Source organism: Tasmannia lanceolata, unplaced genomic scaffold (genome assembly GCF_043159265.1).
Source record: "Tasmannia lanceolata isolate RefF3 unplaced genomic scaffold, GAP_Taslan_0.1 ptg000018l, whole genome shotgun sequence".
Classification (NCBI taxonomy): domain Eukaryota; kingdom Viridiplantae; phylum Streptophyta; class Magnoliopsida; order Canellales; family Winteraceae; genus Tasmannia; species Tasmannia lanceolata.
The window spans coordinates 9,982,299-9,997,860 of record NW_027518695.1 but is presented as its reverse complement, the minus strand read 5'-3'; the positions used below and the strand labels follow the sequence as shown (position 1 = coordinate 9,997,860).

Here is a 15,562-nt window from a genome sequence, read left to right as displayed (position 1 = left end):
TGTAGGTTTTTTTATCTTAAAATAAACTGTAATTGAGATTATGGAGGAGACCCAGTTGGGAATTATTCTTTATGGTAATCTACGGTTCAAGAACCAAGTGTATCAGTCGCTAAATGTATAGGTCAATACAGGTGAATGATATGTTCTGTGTTTAGCTTGCAAGGGCGAACTGTTACGGCCCTGAGTGGGGGCTTGCCTAGGTAAGTGACTAGGTGGGACCCAACGTAGCATGGGACACGTTTAACGGGCCTAGCCTAACACACTCCGTCGGAGCTTTTTGGAGCTTTTGGCGAAAGGACATCCCATCTATAAGATTTAGGTCTACAATAACCAATCCTTTATAGCTTCTCTTAGTTTTTCTCTATTACATTCATCTAACATGTAAGGGTTTGTTGATTGGATGATTGGGGTCATTCAGATGGATGATGTTTGGACAGTGGCACATCCATTGATGGGGCCCATAGTTTAGTGGTTCCAATAGGAGGGGGATCACCCTCACATAACCGCACTCCTAGATGATCCAACATTCCCTGCTATTTGAACAATCATGGTGCATTAAGGGTAAAGTGGGCAAAAATACATATTTAGTGGACAAAAGACTTTTGATAAGATCGTTGGGATGATTTGGCAGGCATAAAGATTTGTGGACAAAATACATATTTAATGGGCAAAAGACTTTTCATAAGATTTATGGGATCATAAAATAATAATTCGAAAGGCCTGAAGATTTTTGTTTGCACTCTAGGAATCTGCTGTCATCGTAAACACGTGTCCCTCATTGGGCTTGTGAAATAATAGCTACCCACACCATAGAATCATTCTCACTGAATCTACATAATTCGAGGAACATGGCCGATGCATATGTATAGCTGTCTGAGTTAACTCAACTAGTCAACTCTTGGAGATATCTCGAATTGTCCTTTCCCATCACAAGAACTAGCCTCTTACAATCTTATGCACCCTAAAAACTAGGGCTGCAACTCGAGCCGGGTTTTACCCGACCCGCATCGACCCGACCCGAAAATAGCCTGAGTCGGGTTAAGGTTTCATGGGTTTCGGGTCGAGCCGGGTTCAGCATTCAAAAACCCGCATGAATCTCGGGTCGAGCCGGGTTTGAAGGGACCCGACCCGACCCGACCCGAGTTACATAAGTTATAGTATGTACATTTTTTTCTATTGTTAGTTAAAAGTTAAAGGGATAATTACATTTACACGCCCTCTAGTTTCTGACACATCCACTTCCACCCCTATAGTTTAAAACGTGGCAAATACACCCTTGTAGTTTCAATTTGTTTAAGGTAGGCCCCCTCAGCTGAAGGTTTGTCCATAGATTGAAGGGTTAGGATGATCCGATGGAGCTGATTTTTTGGGCACACCCTATCTATGTCAGGACCCATCAAATGAACGCTTTAGATCATCCAAACAATGTGGGCCCACATTATTTGGATGATTTTTTGGTAGTGTTTGGATTCGGGTAGGGGCCCACATTATTTGGATGATCCAAAGCGTTCATTTGATGGGTCCTGACATAGATATGGTATGCCCAAAAAATCAGCTCCATCGGATCATCCTAACCCTTCAATCTATGGACGAACCTTCAGCTGAGGGGGCAAACCTTAAACAAATTGAAACTACAAGGGTGTATTTGTCACGTTTTAAACTATAGGGGTGGAAGTGGATGTGTCAGAAACTAGAGGGGGTGTAAATGTAATTATCCCAAAGTTAAAAGTGAAAACCCACGCACCCACTGTTACTATATGTGAGTGTAATTTCTGCTTCTATGAGTTGGGTTGATTCAAGTGTTTGATTCAGCATTGTTTGATTGTAATTACAACATTGTTTGATTACAACATTGTTTGATTCAAGTGTGATGTGAGTGTAATTACATCATTGTTTGATTCAAGTGTAATGTGAGTATAATTTCTGCTTCTATGAGTTGAGTTGCCTTGCCAAACAAGAATTTTCCTTAAAAATTTGCGTCAACGTGAAAAAACCCGACCCGACCCGAACCGACCCGAGATTTATCATGGGTAGGGCCGGGTTTGGGAATCGTGGGTTTTCCGAAAAAAAACCCGACCCGAGATATTTCTCGGGTAGGGTTGGGTTCTCCAAAACCCGACCCGTCCGACCCGAGTTGCAGCCCTACTAAAAACCTATCACATTTATGTCGCATTTACCTCTGCCGCACTCTGTGCACTCCATTTCAAATCAACTGTTGAGGCCATAGGAATACTTCTTGCCACCATATTTCATACTTCACGGATATAATCCACTACACTTATTTCCCTTCATTAGAAATAGCAACCAACTGTATGTCATTTTTAAGGTTCCAACTTTAGTGGAGTACTTGCAACCAAGGTTTTAAATTTCGGTTTCGGTACCTATTTCGGACCCCACCGAAATCCGAAATTTGGTTTTAAGCTTCGAATTTCAGAAAATTTCGGTTTCCATCTCCACCGAAAATCTCGGATTTCGGTCGAAATTTAAAACCATGCTTGCAACACTAGAATCTAACCTGGAAAGGGACATCAAATTCCTCTGAAACATCACAACACCGAAAATGTGCACTACTCTATTGAACATTTCGATCTTCACCGTCCCGAGTAATGTGACGTCACATGTCAACCCATCACATAAGGACATTTTTTCTGCCCTTCCTCCTGTAACGTATCAAGGTATTCTCTTCTCGAGCATACACGAATAGAACATTGTCAGTCTAATATCTACTCATTATGAGAAGTAATATTGATACCTGTCCAGACTAAGAGAACATCTCCAACCACCTTGTTTTGCTCACCTCCATTACTACTGTAGTATTTTCAAAACCATTGACATTCCCTTTTTCAGCATGTTCTGTACATTGTTGCTTCAAATGGTCAAATTTCTTACCACAATAAAATTGCATATCTTTCTCACTGACCCTGGATCTCAGTTTTCCCAATTGTTATCGTGCAACTTCTTCGTATTCTTATCATTTCCTTTTCACTGTCGTAGAAAGACCCTGTTAAACTAGGACATCATTCACTCTTTTTTGCTATAGAGAGAAACTACATTTTCAATCAAATTTGTTAATCTCAACTTTTGAATTTGAGCCAGTTGCCACCAATTTAGACCAACATCAGATCACACCAAAAAAATAGAAAAAACAATTAGACTTGGGTTCTGATCGTCCAAATTTTCTAGTAGTCCGATGGAATTATCACTCATCCAATTGTCTAGGGAACGACCAATTGGTCTTTAGTCATCCAATCAGTATCAATAATTGATTGGATAAGGTGCGGATGATTGTACAGATGTTTCTCTTATTGGCTAGACGGAGAAATTAGCATTTCAGAAAGTTCTTGTTTTCTGTCCTAATTGATATGAAATTTCTTTGATCGACCCACACACATTCAAAATAAAAACTAAACCATACATAGACATGAAATGAAGGTTAGCTAATAATGAAACTCCATCTCCACCTAGAATATGCATTACGGTTTCAAAACTCTTCATTTCTTGATCGTTCTTTTCCAACAATCTCTAACCACATCAATGAATAGAAAGAGTAAACAAAGAACACAAGTTGCACAAACGATTGAGAATCTATCTTCCATTATAAGTAACAAGCATAAAAGATTACAAAATGCTATTCACCAATCCTTTTACCCAAATCCTTACATGCTCAACACTCACTGCCTGAAATATCAAACCCAAGAGCAGCCCCATCTTGATTTGCATGCTCGCCACTTTCATTTTTGCTCTGGTTTTTCTTCTCTATTGATTTACAAAAGGGAGGTGGTATTCTTATAGAACAGCCCCATCGCACTTCGGGCTATTAGGGTCTTTCAATAGATATTTTGATTACAACAGTGGGAAAAACCATTTTATTGTTTAATCTTGTTGAAAGATTTTATGTCGTCCTTGCCAAGGAACTTTCTTGTTAAAAGATTTGATTACAACAAATTGAGACCGACAAAATGCAGATCATAGATCATTGCGTTCTATGTGTGGAGGCAGGAGAGACATTGGACTATATTTTTCTGCATTGCAAAAAGAGCCATGTATGTATGAGAAAGAATCCTTCGCAGATTTAGTATATTATGGGCTTTTCCTTCCAAGCTTGCTGAGCTACTGAAAAGCTGGTCTAATGTTCCTTGGCAAGGATGAGGTAAAATGCTATAAAAAGGTGACACTATTGTCCACCATTTGGGTGTTATGGAATAAGAGGAATGCTAGAGTGTCTGAAGGATTAGTGAAGACACCCCGTTTCACTACATTAAGGTGATAGCCCTGGTCTTCTCTTGGGTTAGAGCACTTCACAGCTTCCAATTTTTCTCAACATATGACTTATGGTGTGGATGGCCTAAGGTATGCACCAGTATAGAGCCGAGGCCAGCCATTGTACAAGCATGGGAACCTCCTAGTTGCGGACATTTCAAGTTGAATTTCGATGGCCCTAGAGAACCCCATGCCTGCTGGAATAGGTGGCCTTTTATGTGATCATGACGGAACAACAGTATGGGCTTTCTCAAGTCTTATTGGGAAACTCAGGAAAAAAATGAAATAAGAAAATGGGGTGGAGTGACTAAAAATAGAGGTACGAATATCAATTAAATATTCATATGAAGATTGCAACACATTTAGTTGCAACCGAACACATTTCAACATTAAGCTTGTCCCCTTCCTCCAAATTTAACAACCAAGGATAGAAGTTTAAGATTGTACTAATAAAAATAACTAAGAGGGTGTACGTTCGAATTAATATGACTCAATCGATAGAATATGGAAACTCAGGAAAATAAATAAATAAGAAAAAGGTCAGAGAGAAGGTTTGATAACAAATTCAGGTTTTAGATATGTACAAAATAAATAAACAGAAAGTACCAAGAGTCAAAGAGGCACCAGGAGGGGAAGTAAAAGAGCTAGGTTCCTTGCATGGAGTGGCAAAATGAAAGTGTAAGGCAGCTTTCATTAACTCTATCTAAGGGCCTCTCCAACTCTCATTCTCAAATTGTGTAGTTGTAGAAGCCCTTGAGGGAGAGTGAATGACAGATGCATTGTTAGAAATAGTCCATTTGAACTCTCTAGGTTCATCTGCACCTTCAATGCTAAAACCAGATGAGGAGTGCGACTTATATAGAGCTACCCATGTGGGGTCCATAAGATCAATCGATTGACTTTGGGATAAAGAAATGAAAACGAATAAGTTCCTCTTGTTTGTCGAATGGGTATGTTCCAGAATGCCAATAAGTCATGTTTTAAAAGATAAGATTGGATAGTATTTTAGTCATGTGTAGAAGTTTCAAGAGGGCAAATTTTATCAAATGAGGTATTTTTTAATCATTTATGCCTTCGCTACGATTAAGCGAATGATCCCACGACGTGAAATTTGGTTTATTTGCGAGATCTTGTGATGTTTAAATGTTGATAAATTTTTTCCTTATTCGAATCGAATTCTCTATCGCACCTTCTCGCTGCAGCAAGAAGGGAATCAAGTAGAGATTATTATTCGACACTTGATGAAAATAATTAGTACAATTATATACACCATACTATGCCAGTAGAAGATCACGATAAGTTTTCCATATGGTCCCAACTGGTTGACTTTTGGAAAACTTAAGAGGCAGCTTCAATCCTTAACATGGGAATAAAATCTATTGAGGATAATATTCATGCACCTAAAGTTAATTTGACATTCCTCTAAGCCTTAACATAAACAGGACAACCAGCAATCACTTTTTTATCCTTTTTATTTTCACAATGCATTTCTTCACAAGGGTCAAGGGGTCTCCTACACTAAAATCTATGAATTTCCCTGAAGTATGTAAGCAAATTCATGTATTTATGAACCACATGAGAGTGAAAGGCACTTACACAAACACGTGACTTAAGCCATAGTCTTTTTTCATTAAATATATCTCCTATAGAAATAATGGAGGAGACCCAATTGGCAAACAACAGGAACATATTCTTTATCATATGTACTATATATGTAGAAATCAACAAAGATGTTAAAGTTATATTCTCAACATGCATGCCTAGCTAGAGGCTATATAAACTATATTGGCTTACAAGGAAGATACAAGTGAGAGATTGTTGTCTTGTACCAAGGCATTTAAGCATTCACTCCCCCTCAAGGGCTTCCGCAGCTACCGTTTGAGGTAGATGCCGAAGTCCTTGGGGGAAGTGCATGAGAGTTGCCTTGCTCTTTCTTGCCTTAATCACTGCCTCTAAATTCACATTTTTTCCTTGAATGTTCCTCTTTGTGAACTTCTATTTTTCTTTTCATCTTATCTATCCCTTGAACTGTATACAACTCCCTTGGCGTTGGCACAATGCCAAGGGTCATATGTCCATTAATTGCATGCATATATATTAGATGATCTTAGATGGTTTAATCTAGCATTGCATGATCCAACGGTCAGATCTCAAAGATCTGTCATATTCTAACAGGGTCTACTTGTGGATAAACTAACCCAATAATCATGGTATAATTGGATTATCTCAGCCATCCAACTAGTGATAGCGTGAACATATTTCGATTTTAAGCCATGCCTGGAAACCATGATTTTTGTTTTTTTCGTGATCAATTATTTTCTCAAGTGGTGAGAGAGGGGTCGGGCGGGTGGGAGAAGGAGAGACTTGAGAGGTCATGAATGAGCAATGTGTGAGAAGTGGCTAAAAAACAAGGAAAAAATTAATCATATTTTGGGTTGAGGTTTTTGTTCCCTGATTTTTCAGACTTTTCTTACCGTCTCTACACTAACCCTTCTCTTGTCTATCCTTCTCCCACCCTCCATTGGGTAAGCTAATATTCGGAGTTTGCATCACTTTTTTTTATTTTATCGAGTGACACATAACTCAGTTGAAAGGTCATTAGTGTGTCATCACCAAGATTGTGGTTTCGAGCATAAAAGCCTTTGCAGAGTTCAAAAACTTGGTGTGGGAAGGTTAATGAAGTATGTAGCTATTGACTATTGATGGGATGCGTCGTTGTGTTTGGTTGCACAAAATCCTGACAGCCATTGGAATTTTGCTTGGCTTTGGGATGTCATTTCGTGTTTGGTTGCCAGCCAATATTGCATTGAACTCCTTGGAGACTCCTTGGGATGCCTCCTGGGTGATTATTGTATGTCTTTCTGAGATGTAATTCTTGTCCCCTTCTTATAACTTTCAATCAAAATTCTACGAAAAAAAGGTAAAAATGACTCGAAGATTTTGGGGAATGGTGCTCTCTCTCTCTCTCTCTCTCTCTCTCTCTCTCATTTGTCTATATTGGTAGTGACACAAATTCTCCTTATTCCATTACCCTCTGAGTCTATGCCATGAAACACTGGTTACCACTATTCTCTGAGGTAATTTTAAGCAAATCCAATGCTTGCCTGCTGCCTGTTGACTACTTACTCCACTACTCTCGGAGTGTATGCCCCGCATCCAAACATAACCACATTGGCCAGTGAAGGTAAAATCATGAGTTTTGCTTGGACTTTTCTACTTGTCGGATCTCCATAAATTGGAGCTGTGATATTCACTTGAAGGGTTAGTTGGACGTAGAAGGATAGTCGTGGGGTATATATGTGGGAAATAGAAAATATGAAAGAGGATATATGAGGGGTGAAAGTGAATAGGGTTTGACACAGATGAGAGGCTAAAGGGTGAAAATCTTTGAAATATATGTTTGTATGATTGGTGTACGTGATGGGACCATGGCTCATGGAAAGGCTGATAGTTGTGCCATTGAAGGCCCCATGTAGCACGTACGGGCATATCACATGAAGATTTCTGTCGACAATTATTGCTAGAATTGCCTACAGAAAGACAGAAAAATATGATTTGCTAGAATTCCTAGTTATCCGTATTTTATCCTAACTCGGCTAATAGGAAAAAATTTCCATTTAAAAGAAAATTAAATGACATTTCGTAGGGGCTATGTTGAACTACGGCCTCGAGTAGATAATTTGCTTTGGCATCTTCTCTAGAGCAAGGTTTTAAATTTTGGTTTCGGTACCCATTTCGGACCCCACCGAAATCTGAAATTTCAGCGAAATTCGGTAATAATTAAAAAAATTATTTAATTAATTTCGAAATTTGGACAGAAATTCCGAAATTTCAGCTGAAATTTTGTAACAGTTTCTTTTTTTTTACAAATTACAGTAAATCGAAATTTCGGCCGAAATTTGGTATTTCGCGACATTCCAAATTTTGGCAAATTTCGGTTTCGGTCCTGACCGAAATCTGAAATTTCGGATTTCAGCCGAAATTTAAAACCTTGCTCTGGAGTATTGTATTAGAACTCTCTCTCTCTCTCTCTCTCTCTCTCTCTCTCTCTTTCTCTCTCTCTCTCTCTCTCACACACACACACACACACACACACGCTCCCCAACCTAGTCTCCCAACTAACCCTTCCCAAGTGTATGAGGAGTATGGATTGATGAAAGAAGGGGCCCACAATCATGAGCAATCCGGATATGAAATGTGGGGCCCAAAATGATAATTATTGGGGATTTGATAGAGGCAGAAGTGCAGAAGGCATTTCACGAATAGGCTGTTGCATGTGAGAGCAGCCGCACCTGCTCACTTTTCAGCAGATTTTGTCTTCATTCATGATGCGGCTGCTTTCATAAGCAACAGCCCCATCCGTGAAATGTCTTCTGCGATGGACGCTAGCAAATCCCTAATTATTTTTATGAAATATATCCAAAAAAAAAAACAGCTTATCTAAAGCATGGTTTAAAATTTCGGTTTCGGTAACCGTTTCGGACTACCGGAAAACTGAAATTTTGACTGAAATTCCAAAATTTCGGTCGAAATTCGGTACTCTCATTCGAAATTTTGGACCAAAATTCCGAAATTTCAGACCGAAATTTTGTAACGTTTTTTTTTTAAAATAAAAAATGCATTTTCTCGAAATTTCGGCCGAAATTTGGTAAATGGCGAAATACTTAATTTCGACAAAAACCGGTTTCGGTCCCCACCGAAATCCGAAATTTCGGATTTCGGTCAAAATTTTAAACCATGATCTAAAGTGTGTACGTACCACATAGGTTCTAGCAATTTTTCATTGATTTGATAATTGATTAATAGTGGCCAACACCTTTCATTGATCCATATTTGCTCGTTTGTTAAGGGATTTCCGCTATTTATAAATTTTAAATCAAAAATATTTATTACCATTGGATGTATTTGAGTTCTTGAATCAGTTACTTGGATCATCCAATTTACATTATTGTTGTGCTTGAAATTGGAATACTCTGATTTTATGATGTGCAAGGGCTTGATAGCTTAATTTTTTCCCTCTAACCTTTTATTGCTTTGATCAGCCATTTATGGTGTGTTCCATACTTTCATTAATCCAAATTTGAATAGATTTTAGAGAGATGGGGGGGGGGAGGAGGAGGAGGGTCTCAGTTGAGAGAGAAAGGGAATAGGTTTAAGAAAGAAATGTTCACTGGTAAAATACAACTTTCTTGTAGTGAGTATTTTGGTCAGTATTTGTATAGGAGTAGATTTCACCTCTGTCGCGACTAAGTGTGTTGGCCGAAATCAGCCCATTCACTTTTCCTTTGCTGTGAACGGTTGGCCGAAAATACAACTTTCTTGTAGTGAGTATTTTGGTCAGTATTTGTATAGGACTAGGACTGGGCTGGGAAAATAAGCAAACCGTTGTAAAGAGCCACTATTCACACCCCTCTTGGCTAACAAATCAGCCTTCTCATTGGCTGCCCTCCTCACATGCTTCATGACAGCCGATGACCCTGATATAATCTCGTGGATCTCATCTATGAACGGCAAGAATCTCCAAGGAGGCGCCACTCCCCCCTTAAGCCACCGAATAACATTTAAGGAACCCCCTTCAATAATAACCTTGTCAAGACAATCACCACTTATTTTCTTGATACCGTAGAATACCCCCTTAACTTCTGCCTCCGAAGCATCGCATACACCAATCGGCCCATAGAAGGCCCATTGAACAACACCCTCACCATTACGGCATAACCCTCCCACCCCGGCCGGCCCGGGATTACCAAAAGAAGCACCATCAAAATTAAGTTTGAACATACCAAGAGGAGGCAGGTTCCTATCTTTGGATTATGCTAGGCAATCTGTCACTACTAAAACACACTTCCCTCCAACCTTTCCAAAGGTCAAAAGCCGAAACAAATTGAAATGATGGAAGACATCTCGTCCATGAAATCACCAAGGCGATAATGCTCATGTACAGAAAATACGGAGACTTCGCCTAACCCTCAAAGATCCTAAAATTTCTTTCCTTCCAAAGACATCTCGTCCATGTGTTTTTATTGAGCGGTGACATTTCTTGTTATCTTTCCAGACGAGTATGTCATATGCAATGGCTGTAAAAGTCCAGACACTATAATTTCAAAGGAGAACAACCTGTTCTTTCTCCGATGCGAACAGGTATTACTTAGCTTTGCTCTTTACACTATACTAAATCTCTCTTTTTTTTTTGAATGGTCCACTATACTAAATCTTATTGCCATCATTTCTATGTTGGTCTCTTTCCAAAAAAAAAAGTTAGTCCTTTTTTATATTTGAATAAAGGGAATTGGGTAACTGCTGATTTTATCTTGAGTTAGATACTTGCCTTTATGAGTTTTGTTTTGCCATTATTTCTGTTCTTTTGATGAGGCCTGTGATGATTATTTCAAAAATGGCCTACATTGTTTGATTCTCTCATCCGTGATAAGAATCTGCATTCATTCTGTGGCCTCTTTTACAAGAGATTTTATATGATACATGGCAGTGTAAATCGGTGTTAATACCTGCCCACAGAAGAGAGAGGCCTACCTATTGAGATGATCTAACCTGTTCCTTTGTTGGTCTCTCTCTCATGTTATTTTCTTTGTTTTTCAGTGTGGTTGCTCGCGGTCTGTTGCAGCTATCAAGGCTGGTTTTGTGGCTCGTGTTGGACGTCGTAAGGCTGGGACATGATTGGGTAACATGGTTTTATTATCTTCAAATGTCTTTAAAACCCTATATAGTTGCTCTAGTTTTCTAGTGTTTTTCCTCAAAAGCCTGTGATTTTGCCTGACCATTTCTATGTAAAGCTACAATATTACTTACTATTTTACATTTCCTGAGTTTGAATTTTGGATCTTATGTGGATGGAAGGTGACAATGTTGGTTTAAGCGTAACCCTTTTTCAAATATTATAGATGGGCATGCAATGGTGGGGCCCAAATATTAACTGTACATTGGTGGGTCCCACCATAAGATGGGCATGCACAAATCAGGTAATCGACCCGAGTCGACTCACCAAATTAGCCACAAATGGCCAAAATCTTCAGAATTCCAATCATAGATTTGAATTATGGATACACGCTGACCATCCGATTGCAAGATAGATGCCTATGGATAGTTATCCATTGTCTGTCGCACAAAAGTAAGTAGTGTATTCAGAAAAGCACTTTATCTTGAAAAACATAAAGATGAGGCAATTCCTAACAAAAGCTAGAATTCCACTTATTCTCATTTTTTAATACAACATCTTTCAGGAATAAAAACATTTGGGACAGGAATTATCCAAAACAACCCATCCTGGAATTAAAAATGGGCAATCAAGGGCCAAATCCTGCTTTCAGAAAACAAGGGTTAAGAAAGCAGAGAATATATGAAGATATGAACTTAAAACGCTGATAATATTTGTTACTTTAACCACAACTTGAAAAAGAAAGATTGATTTCCCTCAAATATCTCAAGGTAAAAGGACACTAATATTGGAGATCCCCTCTTGTGCCACATGTGTTTGTTATTGGATCCGTGTATCTATCTGTTGAACATAAGAATGGCCATATGATGGTGAGAACACCTTGATTGGATGATCAAGGCCCTTGATCAATAAAGCGTCATTTAGATTTAGGAAGAGAATCATCAGATCAAGATGGGATCAGTGATATTTCCATCCTCTTTTCCATCATTTCCACCCTCTTTTTTGTCTTAATTTTTTCGAAAGATGGCTGCATTTCCACTTCTTCTGTTGTGTTTTCATAGTCATTTTCAAGAAAAGGCAACCAAATGGGGGTAATGCTGAGATAGGGAGTGAAATATCATTTCCCTATTGGATATTTGCAACGTCATTTATACAATTTGTTCTTGAAATGACCCACCCGATGGGGATAGCAAGTTTATGGAAGGATGAATTAATGGAAATGATTTTAGCACAACTATGTTTTGATACATACGCTCGTGTATCTTGTCTTTTAGCATTTAACTGTCATGTAATTGCTTCTTGGGAACTGTACAAACGCTTTTACAGCTCTTTAAATACTAAAATACAAGAAACATGAGCGTCTTGTATCAAAACATGTTTGTGTTGAAATCATTTCCCTATATTATTAATCCCTGGCTTGCTATCCTTTTTTTTTTTTTTTTTAATGTTGAACAGTCCCATTAGATTTCGAACTTGCAACACTTGAATTCTCGAAGAAAATAAAGACATGGATCAGAGAATAAACCCTCCTCTTAACTACAAGTGAAAATAGAAAGTTGGGTAAGGATATTTCCACCAATTAAACTCGTACCAAACCATCTCTTTATTTAAAAAGTGCACCGAATTTTGAATATTTTGTAGCCAACGAAAAAATTCTAATGGCGTACAAATGGGAGGAGATATTTGTTTCATGATCAAAAGGAAGGATGAGAGAATAAGGTGATATCAACTTTGTTAAGCTATAAACATATGTATAACCATAATGAAATTGGAGTTGAGAAAGTACCTGATTGGAAAAATTGAGTAAAACTATTAAGTGAGTTTAATTACCTGCAATGATCAGGACAAGAAAGAACAAGGCAGCTTTCATCTACTCTACCTCTAGTGCCCAACACTGGTAGTTGAAAGCCATTGAGGGAGAGTGAATGATAGATGCCTTGGAAGAAAGTAGTCTCCTTTCAGCTTTAAAGTTTCATTTGCTTATTCTTCCATGCTAATACCAGATGGACTCTAATGGTTATATAGACTAATGCATGCGGGGTCACTAAGATCTTTAACAGTTCTACCACTAAAGATAAGATAAAGAATATGTTCCTCTTGTTTGCCAATTGTTCATGTTCCAGAATGTCAACCAGCCATGATTTTGAAGATAAGATCGTATAGTTTTTAGTCATGTGCTTAACTCTCAAGAAGGGTTTTCTGATCTTTTGTCGATGATTATTAAGCTAATAATTTCATCGAACGAAAGTTGATTTAATTGAGCTTTCATTATGTTCATGCGGCAGTTAGCTTTAAAATTTCTAGAATTTTCAGTAGTTGCACAGTTTCTTTGGTGACGCGAATCGAATGTGATTTTACAACGTGGCAAGTTGTCATCGAACCAACGAAGGGGGATTATATTCGACAATTATACAACTATGTAGCTCTACTAATTATAAGTGAATTTACTGATATATTGATCATATTTATACAATGGTTAGCAAAACAAAAATTAGTGAATTAGAAAGTAAAAACACCAAGGGAAATTTGCTTCTTTATATAGCTTTTGTTGTCTCTCAGAGACTCAACAGGGTCATATAGATTAGAAGCTGCAAGCCCATGCATGTAGTTCAATTAAGAAAGAGTTCTTTTAGAAAGTTGAATGCTATGTGGGGTCGAGTTGATACAACTAATAAATACATAATATAGTTCAGTGGCCCAATTGGTTGACTCTTAGATAACCTTGAGAGGTAGCTTCTATCCCTAAAGAGGGAATAAAGTCGATTGAGAATCTTAATCATGTATCCAAGACATTCGTTCTATAGCTTGGCACATATATGAAAATTCCTTCATGGACTTTCTTATCTTCTTTTAACAAATCAATTTGTGCATTTGTTTCATGAATCCATCCATGAGACTGATAAAATATTGATTTTCTTGGAATAGATAAACAAAATCATACACTGCATTCAGCATATCAAATTACAACATATGTAGAAATATAAATGGACATGTTTTTTTGTAAAATATAAAATATTATTGAAATCCAAGTAGTGACTTGGTTTGGCAACCTAGAGGGGGGGTGAATAGGATGTTTATAAAACTTTTACCTTTTGAAAACTTTTACTAAAATTTCACCCAAGACTTATCCCTTGTTTAATTAAGTTTGAAATAGTTGAACTTAAACAATATTACAAATTAATATAAGTTCAAAAATCCTTGTTGATTAGCAAACTTAATTTTGTGATTTATAGCCTAGTTAGCAAGGTACCAATATTCAATCAAAACCAAAATGCTAACTACTCACTCAATTCCAAATATGTAAGAATGCAAGCACAAATAAATAAGAAAGTGAGAGGGAGAGAAAGATAGAGAAATACCAACACAAGTGACACAAAGATTTATAGTGGTTCGGCAAACGGCCTACTCCACTCTACTCAAGGTCGCACTTGAGGATTTCCACTATTGAGACCTCCACGACGCCCGGCTTCGAGGCTTTTACACTCCAAGGGAATTAGATAAGGATGCCCTTCCACCTTTACAATGACTCTCCTTCTCCGCCGAGTTCTAAGCGCTTTCTCCCAAGGGAATTAAACACGGATGCCCTTGCCACCGATCGAATAAAGAAGAAGATAAAAGCTTTGCCTCTATGTAGGCTACAATGCAAGTTGAAGCTCCAAGGATGCTCTCAAGAATAAACAAGTTTAAGCCTAAACCAATCTCAAAATATTTTCTCAAATCAAGGCACAAAGAGTTTGGTTGGTGAGAGAATTTAACCAAAAATAGTTCACAAATGATTTTCTATGATTTGTTGAAGTTGGACAATGTTCCTCTCTTGTTTTAGACCCATTAGATGGGTATATATGGTGTTCCAACTCCATGTGACCGTTTGGGGGGCAAAACAGTCAAAACTGGGTCAAAAATTCAACTAGCCGTTGGACAACAACGGCTATATTTTTTTGAATTCATAGTGTTCTCGGAGTTCCGAGCAAATTCTCGGAGTTCCGAGCAAAATTCTCGGAGTTCCGAGAATCCAAACAGAGCCTTTATTTTTAGAACCTGGACCATTTCTCGGAGCTCCGAGAATGGTCTCGGAGTTCCGAGCTCGGAGCTCCGAGAATAATTCTCGGAGTTCCGAGCCTGGATTTCCAGCAAACAGTGTTTCATTTGAAAAATTCATATCTCCCTCATTTCTCGTCAGATTTCGATGTTCTTATACTCTACGGATATGAGAAAAATGAGAACTATCTGTTAAAAATATTTTCAAAAATATTTGAAAATGTTTTAAATAAGTTTTGATAGGATTTAGTTGCTGGTCCAGGTTGTTGCTTCGGAACTCTGTTTTGTTCTTTCTTGTGTTGAATGCCATATGGGTCCCAACATGTTGGTACACCACCATGGCCATTCACTTATCCATTTAAGTCCTTAAAGGGTGTGTTAGTCTCTTTGAAAAACATATTTTAGGGGTTTTAAGATGTGCTTTGATAAGAGAAAACACAAGAGAGATAGGTGATACAATCTACCATTTTTACCACTCTCTTGAATGAACTCTTGAGGTAGCCATTGCTTGATCTTCTCTTTGAGTGCATGGCTTGCTTTGGGATCTTCAAGGTTGAGCTTCTTTGCTTGACACCTTCAAAGGATGATGCC

At 38.1% G+C, this 15,562-nt stretch overlaps 1 non-coding gene across 1 annotated transcript; it reads left to right on the top strand.

The window, feature by feature from the left end:
• Positions 1-10,628: 10,628 nt before the first annotated feature.
• On the top strand, positions 10,629-10,716 carry LOC143852077 (small nucleolar RNA SNORD34). The gene has a single exon (XR_013236656.1). It is a non-coding gene; the product is annotated as a small nucleolar RNA SNORD34 (small nucleolar RNA).
• Positions 10,717-15,562: the final 4,846 nt, after the last annotated feature.